The following is an 11,247-nucleotide window of genomic DNA, read 5'->3' as shown; positions in this document are numbered from 1 at the left end:
AGATAGATAGATAGATAGATAGATAGATAGATAGATAGATAGATAGATAGATGAAAATAGAAGATAGATGATTGATAGATGATAGATGATTGATAGGTAACTGACAGATAATAAAAGATAGATGACTGATAGATGATAGAAGAGAGATACATAGATGGATGATTGATAGGTAGATGATAGGTAGAAAAATTAACTGAGAGTATTTTCTAATGTGACCTCCTGTTGAATTTTTAAATCTCTGAACAAAAGAGTCCTCCCATCAAAGTAGCCTATGTTCCTTGACAACCCATTGCTGGGCAGAGCATTCTTGGGGATACTCAACTTGCCCCTCAAGGGGTCCCTGGAAATGGGGACGCACACAGCATCCCATGTGTATATCTATAGAAGATGATAGGGATAGATAGATAGATAGATAGATAGATAGATAGATAGATAGATAGATAGACAGATAGATATGGATAGATGAATAGCTAGACTTTATGTTCCAGTTTATTGTTCATAAAGGTAATCCAAAGAAAGACAAGCATAATTTATTAGTTTACCTCGTAGAGAAATCCCAGGCGAGCTGTTTGCCTGTTTTCGGTAAAATGAGCTTATTGCTTCCTCCTCTAGTCGGAGATAGCTCACCCTGGTGCTGCAGGAATGTGGAAATGCTGGGACCCGGGAGACAGTGGCCACGGTGGGAACAGTGGTCTTTCTACCTAAACTGTGGCAACAAGGCAGGGAACAAGGAATTTAGAGACAGAACAGTGAAGACAGTATTTATGCTGCCTGTAAGTGGCAGAATCTGTCTTCACACACCTCCTGGGGATGCTGTGTGTATCCCCATTTCCAGGGACTCCTTGAGGAGCAAATTGAGTATCCCCAAGAGCCCTCTCCCTAGCAATGGGCTGTGGAGGAACGCAGGCTACTTTGATGGGAGGGCTCATTTGTTTGGAAATTAAAATACTCAATGTGCGGTCACGTTAGAAAATGGGCGCGGTAAATTTCTCTAGCGATCTTAGACCCATCCAGTGATGAATGCATCCCTAAGGTCTGCAGACTTGTCCCGAACACGCCACTTTAAAAATAACACTGATTAATTAAGACCAGATTCACTTAGCCCTGCTGCTTTTGGAAAAGGATCCTCCGAACAACAGATTTGTTGTGTTACGGATTGGTTTAGAGACAACGGGCTCACTTGATTACAATGCCACACGCTTCAGATATTTTTACTGAAACCGATCAGGCCTCCGGGAGAGTCTCAGTAACAAGGGAGGCTCTGGAACTGCTCCCGGGGTGGGGGAAAACGCAGCTCGCTTCAAAGGTTTTGGTCTTGGGATTAATAACAGGAAGAAAAAGACTCTACAAAGGCACAGGCTCTAGGTTCTGAGCTTTTTTTTTTTTCATCCCTGTCCATGGCTTTTCCCTCCTCAATAAATCTGAAAACGCTGCTGTGGGATTCTGATTTTTTTTTTTCCTTTTCCCCTAGCAAAACATCTTAAGGAACCAAAAGAAGAAAGACAATGTCCTTGGAGAATCTGGTTAGATTTTTACCACTTCCATTCTGTATGTGGAATGGAAAAAGATAAAAAGATTTTACTAGTTTCTAGATTTTTTATTCAATCATGACTTGTGCTTATACTGACTTTTTACTCCTGAATATTCCAAATACGACACACGGTGGAGGATAATTCTTCTTAGTTTATGAAATAGCCCTTAACACAAAATAAATTGTTCTTATTCCTGTTACGCACCACACGTGAAAGTCAAATGAGATAAACCTAATGTGTACAAAAAGCATAAAACTGTTTCAGAAACACTTAGTTTTCTTTAACTTTGGCTTATTTTTAAAACACCGTTGGTTTAGGTACATAAATTTTGTCCAGATTTCTGGTTTATCCACTGTTCTGCTTAGTCTGAAGATGTTTCTAAAATTCTCTCTATCTGAATTTCCTCATTTTGTGGATATAAAATGGCATTACTTATTATCAAAGTTACCATGAAAATAATTAAAATACAATTTTGCAATTTAATACCTGTTGAAGTCACTGGGGCAGGCAAAAATCGTAACATGTAGGTCAGCGGTCCCTAACTTTTTTGGCACCAGGGACCAGTTTCATGGGAGACAATTTTTCCATGGACCTGGGGGTGCGGGGGAGGGGGAGGAGAGGGACGGGGAGGAGGGTGGTAGGAAGTAGCAGGGTGGGGGGTGGCTTTGCAGCGAAGCTGTCCCGCCTCTCATAAGGAACATGCAACTTAGATCCTTTACAATAGGGTCAGTGCTTCTATGAGAATGCAGTGCCAATGCCAATCTGACAGGAGGGGGAGGGAGCTCAGGTGTAATTAATTGCTGCCTTGCCAGCTGCTCATCCTCACTGGGCAGCCCAGTTCCTAACAGGCCCTGGAAATTGGGGACCGTGACATAGGTAACCATAATATATATTTTACGTTTTTCTTTTTTTTTTTTTTTGAGACAAGGAGGGTCTCACTCTATCACCCAGGCTGGACTGCAGTGGTGCCATCACAGCTCACTGCAGCCCTGACCTCCTGGACTCAAGCAATCCTCCTGCCTCAGCCTCCTGAGTAGCTAAGACCACAGAAACATGCCACCATGGCTGGCTAATACTTCTTAATATTTTTATAGAGGTTGGGGGGGGGGGTCTCACTGTGTTCCCAGGCTGGTCTCGAACTCCTGACCTCAAGCAATCCTCTGCTTCAGCCTCTCAAAGTGTTGGGATGACAGGCATGAGCCACTGTGCCAGGCTTATCTTTCTTATTTCTCAATGTCTGCCCATGTGGATAATCTAGAATCAAATGCATTTGCAGTTGTCTAATACAAAATAGTAAGTGCAGACTAGAGACCTAAAACTATGGCATTGAAAGCAACCTATTTCTAAGGCCCTATGAAACCCCAAAGCAAGCAATACGAGGTCTTTCCATAGATTTCTCCGACAGCTGTGGGATCTTTCAGTCCAGGACACAGACTCCATCTCTGAAATATGCCATTGCCATTGTGAACAAAATTCATTGAATTTTCCATATAAGTAAATATTTATAATATATTTAGCTTTCATTTATTGCTAGACAGCTTAAAACTGGCTCTAGGTAGCAATTAGCAGTGCTGAATGAATCGGTAACTGATATTCCAGCCTTTGCCACCGTGGAAATTTTTAAGCAGGACAACCTGATGTCATGGTGATAAGATGCTTTTTCTTCAATCTTTATTTGACTAATAGTCTTTAATATTAAATAAAGATATATTTGGGAAAAGAGCTCAATTCATTTTCACTGGACATGCTGCATTGCATTTTGCCTTTGATCTGTAAAAATGCATTGGTCAGTTTCCTTTAAAGATACTGGAGAGATGGTGGTTATCAGAAATGAGACCAGCTGGTACAATCGCGTTTGATTTGGCAAATATTGATGGGTACCTACCACTACATACCAGATACCATGCTGGGCATGGGACACATACAAATTGATTAGTCTCTGCTGTCTGCTTTAGGTTTTGTGAAAAATATAGACCCCGATTCTCCTCCTCTGCCATAGGCTAGGCTCTGTCCTTTTCTGTTTATTTCTAAGCTTACTGGATTTCTCAGCATTCTTCCCTTGTCAATTCATTCATTCACTCATTCATTCATTCAACAAATCTCTCTTAGTATCTACTCTGTGCCAGGCATCGTGCTGCCTTCTAGGGTCAAAACAAGGATCAGAACCAGATCTGTTTCCTGCTCCTGGAGTTTGTACTTCAATGGGGGAAGGCATTAACCAAAGGAGCCCAAATTCAGAGCTGACACCTGTGACAGGCGCTGTGAAGGAGAGGCACAGGCGAGCGCCGTGAGTTCGGGGAGAGTGGGGAGGGCAGAGATGATGATGAGCCTGGGATCTGAGGGTGAAGGAGGGGCTGAGTCTACACAGAGGGGAGAGAAGCCTTCCCCACCCCCAGTGAGAACCAGACGGTGGATGGGAGCAAAGAGGACGAGAAGGAAGAGGAGAGGCATGGTTTGGGGGCAAGATTAGAAAAGAAAGGAGGCAGAAATCAAATGATGGCTGGTCTGGTAGGAATGATTCTGGAAGGAGCAGTGACGTGCTGAGACTTGGATTTAGAAGAGGTCCCCCCAGCTGCAGTGCAGGAACGCGTGGAAGGACGTCTTGCTGGAGGTCGTGGCACCCAGGGATTTGTGGTATCTGAGTAAGAGTGGAAGCACGTGCCTGCCTCGACCCCTGAGCAAAGTGCCCCATGTTGTGGAATCTCCCGTCCTGAGGGGACAGCACCAATCCCAGCTGTCTAGAATTGCCAGGCTGGTCTTTGGAACACGGTTTACAGAATAGACCAATAGCCTCAGGAAGCCCCCTGGAAGTGATTCCAGTGGCACACAAGTAAATAATATGGCTTTTGTTCCTTATCTTTCTATGGTAAGAAGCTATGAAAACAGCAGAGTGAGTGAAATAGTAGAAGACGACAGTATTGTAGGCTCCTAAAATTCTTATCACTTTATCGAGTGCTCGCTCCCTAAGGGTCGAAACGATGTCTTCATTGCCCGAAAATGATGGCGCCCTTGTTCTTTGCCCAAAGACTGACGGGGAGAGTCGTTCATTTAATAACATGGTGTCCCCATTACAGACTGGCCACCAATATAAACCTTTGAATTTTTTTTAAATGCCCACTTTGTTTTAGAATGGTTCATGGACACTTTTAATAGTTTTCACAAACGATAATAATAAATTTATAAAGCCCTTTTCTTGCAAGTAGAATCAGTGATAGAATTATTATACATATTCATTTTAAAATAAACATCTTCTATCTATCTTCGGAGTCAAATTGTTAATTGAAGAACACACTGAAAAGAAGAATGAAATGAGTAATTTAATCTTTCATCCAGAGATAGTTACTAGTAATATCTTGGTATACGTTCTTCCAATAAGTTTTTCTATTCATATTTACACATCTTTAAAGGTTATCTAAAATATACCATCTGTAACATTTTTTCAGTATTGAAAAAATTTTCATGTTAGTATTTCTTACTACTTTTTTTATTTTTGTAATTTTTTATTTTAATTTTGTGGGGACATAGTAGGTGTATATATTTATGGAGTACACGAGATGTTTCGATCCAGGCATGCAACGTGTAATAATCACATTGTGGAGAATGGGGTCTCCATCCCCTCAAGCATTTATCCATTTTGTTACGAACAATCCAGTTATATCTTTTTAATTATTTTAAAATGTAACATTAAGTCATTATTAACTCTAGCCACTCTGAAGCCTTGAGATTTGCAAGCTTTGGAGGAGATGAAGCCAGAGAAAGAGAAGCCACGTTTCCCAACACGGAAACACGCTTGTGAGTCCTTCGCGATGGGCAAAGCCCATGTTTGAGTAGCAGCTGCTCGTCCCCTTGCCCTTTGCCCGGGTCCCCTGATGACGTTTGTCTTGGATGCCACGGTGGGATGCCACTGTACTGTCGCGAGTGAAATTAGCCTCCTGGATGGTGGCCTGTGGGATGATTCCTTACTGGGGAGTGTGCAGAGTATGGAAAGTGACCGAGGAAATCCAGCCTGGGGAATTCAGCCTCCGTGTCATAGAAGGAGACGCTGGCGTGCAATTTCTGTGAGCTCAGAGCTTCCACTTAATTTCTCACAGTGTGGGCCTTCATAGAAGGTTCTTTGTTGGCTCACCGCGGCTCCTGTGCTCAGATAACAATGGGAGCTTCAGGACTAAAATGACCAATGTGCTGTGCTGGTCAGGGTTCACTTGCAGAGAGCAGAGTCTGCCCTGGCTAGTTACACAGAGGAGGATTGATTACTGGCTGTTCAATGAGTCCAAGCATCACTGGGGGCACTGAGGAAATTGAAGACACTCTAGGCTGCCTCCCAAAGCCACACAGCAGAAAGGAGCCACCAAGAAGCTGAGATTCTGTTGTCACCAGAGAGCCGCCTGCCTGCAGGCCAGCCCTGCAAGTGACTGTTGCTGCCGCGTGCACACACGCTCAGTGCTTCCCTTCATCCCACCTCCCCTCTCCAGGTCAGTTCAGAACTCGAGTCCCAGGCAATTGCTCCTGATGGTGGAATGGCGGTTCCATTTTAGGTGACCTAAATTAGGTATTAGGTGCCTTGTATTCCAGTTATCCAGAGAAACAACATGTGCGTGTGTGTGTGCATGTGTGTGTGGAGAGAGAGAGAGATTTATTACAAAGAAGCTGCTCACACAGTGATGGAGGCTTGACAAGTCTAAAATCCACAGGGGTGGGTCTGCGGGTTGGAGACCCAGGAGAGCTAATGGTGGAGCTCCAGTTCAAATACTGTCTGCTGACAGAATTCTTTCTTGCTTGGAAGATGTCAGTCTTTTGTTCTATTCAGGCCTGCAACTGATAAGATGAGGCCCTCCCACTTCACGGAGGACAGTCTGCTTTACTCAAAGCCCACTGGTTGAAATGTTCATCTCATCCCAAAACACCCTCATGGAAAAATCCAGAATAGTGTTTGACTAAACATGTGGGCACCATGGCCCAGCCAAGTTGATGCATAAAATTCACCATCACGTGTGTGCCCTGTTGCACGGGACTCTACCAAATGCCTCCCCTCCCCACCCTCTACAGCACAGGAAGGCACCCCAGAGAGAGGCTAGACTAGACACCGTGTGAGCTGGTCTGCAGACTCTGCCAGATGTCTATGGAGACATCCTTGTGAAATCAGAATAGCTCTTCTCAGTTTATTTATGGAATCTTTTGGAAGATCAAAGATAAAGCATTGCTGTTGGTTTTGGTTGCCCCTATTATGACAGAGTCTGAATGAAGGGTGAACAATTCTATTTAGGTTCTAGCCTAGACGTGGGGGGAAAAAGATCTCTATGCTAAGCATGACCATTGAGAGTTACAAAAACAGAAGTAGGGTCGCAAGCTAACAAAGGAAAACTAGAGAAAAGATTCTCCTGGCCATGCCCACAGCTGTTCCCAGAAGCTTCCTGAAACTGGTGATTTTATGTTCCTACCTTTCCTCCTAAGGCTCCTGATGTATGTCCATTTCCCTGAATTAATACAAAGTGACCAACTTCCAAGGTTTTCAGTGTCTCTCAAAATTTCAGCCAAATGCCTCAGAGGAAAGGCCTGAAGTCCTCCCACTAGAATTTAGCAGATCAACTCTGGAAGCTGCTATCTTGACCACTGAATAGTTTCAGGCTCCTTAGGTGGTAATTAAAATACATAATAATCATTGTAACATGTGTAGGGTGCTCTATATTTGGAAATATTTTCATATCTGTTGTGTTCTTTGGTCTTCACAAAATGTCTTGAAGTTATGTTTTTCCCCAGGCAGAGAAAACAGAAGGCTCAAGTACTTTTTTGTATTAGAGATAGCATCTCACTGTGTCACCCTGGCTGGAGTACAGTGGTATGATCACAGCTCACTGCAGCCTCAACCTCCCAGGCTCAAGAAATCCTCCCATCTCAGCTTCCTGAGTATCTGGGACTACAGGAGCACACCACCACACCCAGCTTATGTTTGTATTTTTAGTAGAGATGGGGTTTGCCATGTTGCTCAGGCTGGTCTCAAACTCCTGACTCTATGGCCCAGGCTGGAGTGCAGTGGCCTGATAACAGCTCACTGTAGCCTCAACCTCCCAGGCTCAATTGATCCTCCTGCCTCAGCCTCCCGAGTAGCTGGGACTACAGGTGCAAAACACCATACCCAGCTAATTTTTAAATTTCTTAGTAGAGACGGAGTCTCACTATGTTGCCCAGGCTGATCTAGAACTCCTGGGCTCAAGCTACTTACCTGCCTCTGCCTCCCAAAGTGCTGGGATTATAGGTGTGCACCACTGTGCCAGGACTCAGGAACATTAAGTGACTTTCTCTATGTAGCCCAGTGGTTAGTACCAGAGTCAGAAGCCTACTTCCCTCACTCAACTCCAGTCTGGTTTCCTTGTCCTGCAGCTCCCATGCCCAAAGTTTTGTCCTAGCATCGGTTGCTTAACTCTGGGCTGTGAGATTATCAATAAGACACCAGCCCGTAGGTGATTCTCAGCCTCGGTTCATGGCACCCCCTTTGAGGTAGCTCAGATGGGTGGTGCAGCTTGTCGAAAGTTCATTTTAACTTGCTGTCATTGAAAATACATTTGGGGTCTATTAGTGCTTCTGTTTTCATATTTTTCTCACCGTCCCACAAGGGGGCAACAAGAGTTCTTAGAGTGGCCAAAAACTCTAGCACAGCCTTTCCTGGGATTGTTTGTTAGTCATTCTTTATTTATAACCAGACCACAAAATTTAGCACAAGTTCAAGAAAATTTGCTGTAGCTCACTTCGTAAAAATTCTGTGTTAACTGGCCGGGCACTGTGGCTAATGCCGGTAATCCCAGCACTTTGGGAGGCCGAGGTGCGCAGATCACCTGAGGTCAGGAGTTCGAGACCAGCCTGGCCAACATGGTGAAACCCCATCTCTACTAAAAATACAAAAATTACAGGTGGTGAGAATCAGCCTGTAATCCCAGCTATATGGGAGGCTGAGGCAGGAGAATCGCTTGAACCTGGGAGGTGGAGGTTGCAGTGAGCCGAGATTACACCACTGTACTCCAGCCTAGACCACAGAGAGAAACGCTGTAAAAAAAAAAAAAAAAAAAAAAAAATTCTGTGTTAACTTACTAGTTTGAACACTTTCCTTATTAGACGTCTATGCTAAATGGAAGCTTTATTCTCTCATCCTCTTTTTCTTGTCTCTGTCCTGTTTGAGTTTGTGCTGGTATTTTCTGCTATTTTAAAATAATTCAGTCCTTTAAATGTCTGTCAGCTTCTCCCAACCTCCTAACATGCCTCACACATAGGCCTCACGGTTTCCCAGGTAGAACGACCCTAAGATCATAATGCTGTTGATTTAATGTTGGAAGCTCCTCAGAGGAAGGGACCACGCCATGCATTTCTTTGCATTTTACACAAGGGCTGTCAAATGGGGCCATCCTAGTGCCTGCGTGATAGAGCAGGCGTCCTTGAAATGAAGTAGTCACTCAAGCCCTTGCTGAATGTGCACAAGAATGACAGTGAATCAATAAGTGAGCCAATGATGCTCTAACAGGTGAGATGGAACAGAAGGATCATGAGCTCTTGAGCCTACGCCCATTTCTGCCAAAGGATTTCTCATCCCTGAAAGCAATGCCCATCCCTCAAAGCCTTGCCTTTCCATTTGAGAATGATCACAAATCTTGTTCCTTTCTCAATACCTCATTCAAATTCCTTGGAGATCCTGGCCCAGCGGACAGTTAGTAGCCTGCGGTGTGAATTGCCTCGGGAACTTTAGAAACTGTTGACACCTGGAGAGTCTGATTCGGCAGGTCTGGCGCAGGGCAGTGGGTCTGTGGGTTCCAGGATGAACCTGATGCCCACTAAACAATGAGAGCCGCAGTCCAAGGTAGAGGACCAAAGAGTTCACTCTGTTGCAGTTTTCGAGGGTTTGAAAGTAGTTTTATTTTTGTTTCTCTTTGTGAGAAACTTTGCACTACGATAGAAAAATGAGTCTGTGTTTAACATCATCCCTATGAAGGGAGCACCTCCACCATAACTACCCTGAGATCTTTCAGAGAGTATTTCCAACTCTGTCATCTAGTTGGGGCTCGGCTAAATCGTGATGGCGTCCCTGAAATACACTGATGCCTACTTACCCTGCGTCACCCTGGTTTCACTGGATATTAAAGTGGACTTCTAGAAAATCACAAAAGACCTGAAGAATCCTAGTGATTCCTCTCTGATTCAACGCAACAGTCACTCACATCCGCTGAGCTTCTCATGGAAGCCAGGCCTGGTGTTTTCACGTGGTATGTTCTCATTCAAGCTTCAAAGCAATCCAGTGGAGTGAGGTTGTCTTATCCCCATCTTAAAGATGAAGGAAGCCAGGCTCTCCCAGGCTACATAATTTGGCCAGGGCTAAGGCACCAGGGCTCAGGGCCACCTAGGGCTCTAACTCCAAAGTCCTTAACCATGGTGCCATCCTATTTCCTATTTGTAGCTCCATTTGAAAAATATTAATTCAAGCTTCCTCAAACTTTCCTTTGGAGTTTGTTGCCTTTTTTGGTAGTTGTTAAATCAAGAGGGTCAAATAGCAAAACAAGAAGAAAATTTATAGAGCTCTAGGGAGTGGATAACGGGAAACTTTGCAGGCCCAGCAGTGAATTCCATGCTGGGAAACCCTGGATGGAAGGGGATTCTGGCACCTCCTGTTATTTTAGGTGGGGACTGAGTATGAGTCAATTTCCAGCTGCCCACACAGACCTTATCAATCAGGATGGCTCCATGACACTTGCCAACGCCATGCTGACATTTGACCTTGCTGCTGTTTTATGCTCACCTTACTTAAATGACAAGGGATAATGAATGTTTGCAACTGGTCAGGCATCAGCACGTCAGAATGTGGAAGATCACAGAGACTTGCAACTGGAAGAATTTTTTTGTTTGTTTGCTTTTAAATGAAGCTAGGTGACTCTGCCTCCAAAGTCTTAGGAACTGGCTTGCTGGAGAAGCCACCACAGTAATATAGACAAAGCTCTAAGCCACTACTCATCACTGAGCTACAGGAACAAGAAGAAAAGTTTAGATAAAGAGAATTAAAGCATTCTCCTAATGCAGCCTAAGTAGAAAATTGAACCCAAAAAACAAGTTTATCAGCATCATTGAAACAAAAAGGCAATATAGATTCAATCACAGTGTCACTTCAACGTGGTCGAATTTTCAGATATTCTGATTTCCTACTGGAGTTTAGTAGAACTAAGTAAGGGGTTGACATGGAATCTGTTCCATTGATCAAGTACTGTGTAACAAACTATCCCCAAGTGTAGAGGGGTGAAACAACAAAAACACTTGTTTTGCTCTTGAATCTGCAATTCAGGCAGGGCTTGACAGGGAAAGCTTGCCTCTGCTCTGCACACTGTCAGCCGGGACAGTTCAAAGGCAGGAGGCTAAAATCATCTGAAGCTCAGTCATTCACATGCCCGGTGATTCATACTGACTTTTGGCTAGACCTGAGCTAGGCTTGTCTGCCGGACAGCTACACGTGGCCTCACCACACGGAAGCACCATGTGCTTCCTCGCAACATGGCAGCTGGATTTCAATGATGAGTGTCCTGAGGGAGAGGACAGCAGCTGTTATCACTGCTCATGACCTGTCTCAAGAGCCACACAGCCTCACTTCCATCGCCATCTATTCAATGAGATGACCACAAAGGCCCACCTGAATTCAATGGAATGGGGAAATGGACTCTCCCTGTTGCTGGTCATAGTGGCAAGGTAC

Source organism: Piliocolobus tephrosceles, chromosome 9, assembly GCF_002776525.5.
Source record: "Piliocolobus tephrosceles isolate RC106 chromosome 9, ASM277652v3, whole genome shotgun sequence".
Taxonomy (NCBI): Eukaryota; Metazoa; Chordata; class Mammalia; order Primates; family Cercopithecidae; genus Piliocolobus; species Piliocolobus tephrosceles.
Note: the sequence above shows the minus strand (reverse complement) of the source record.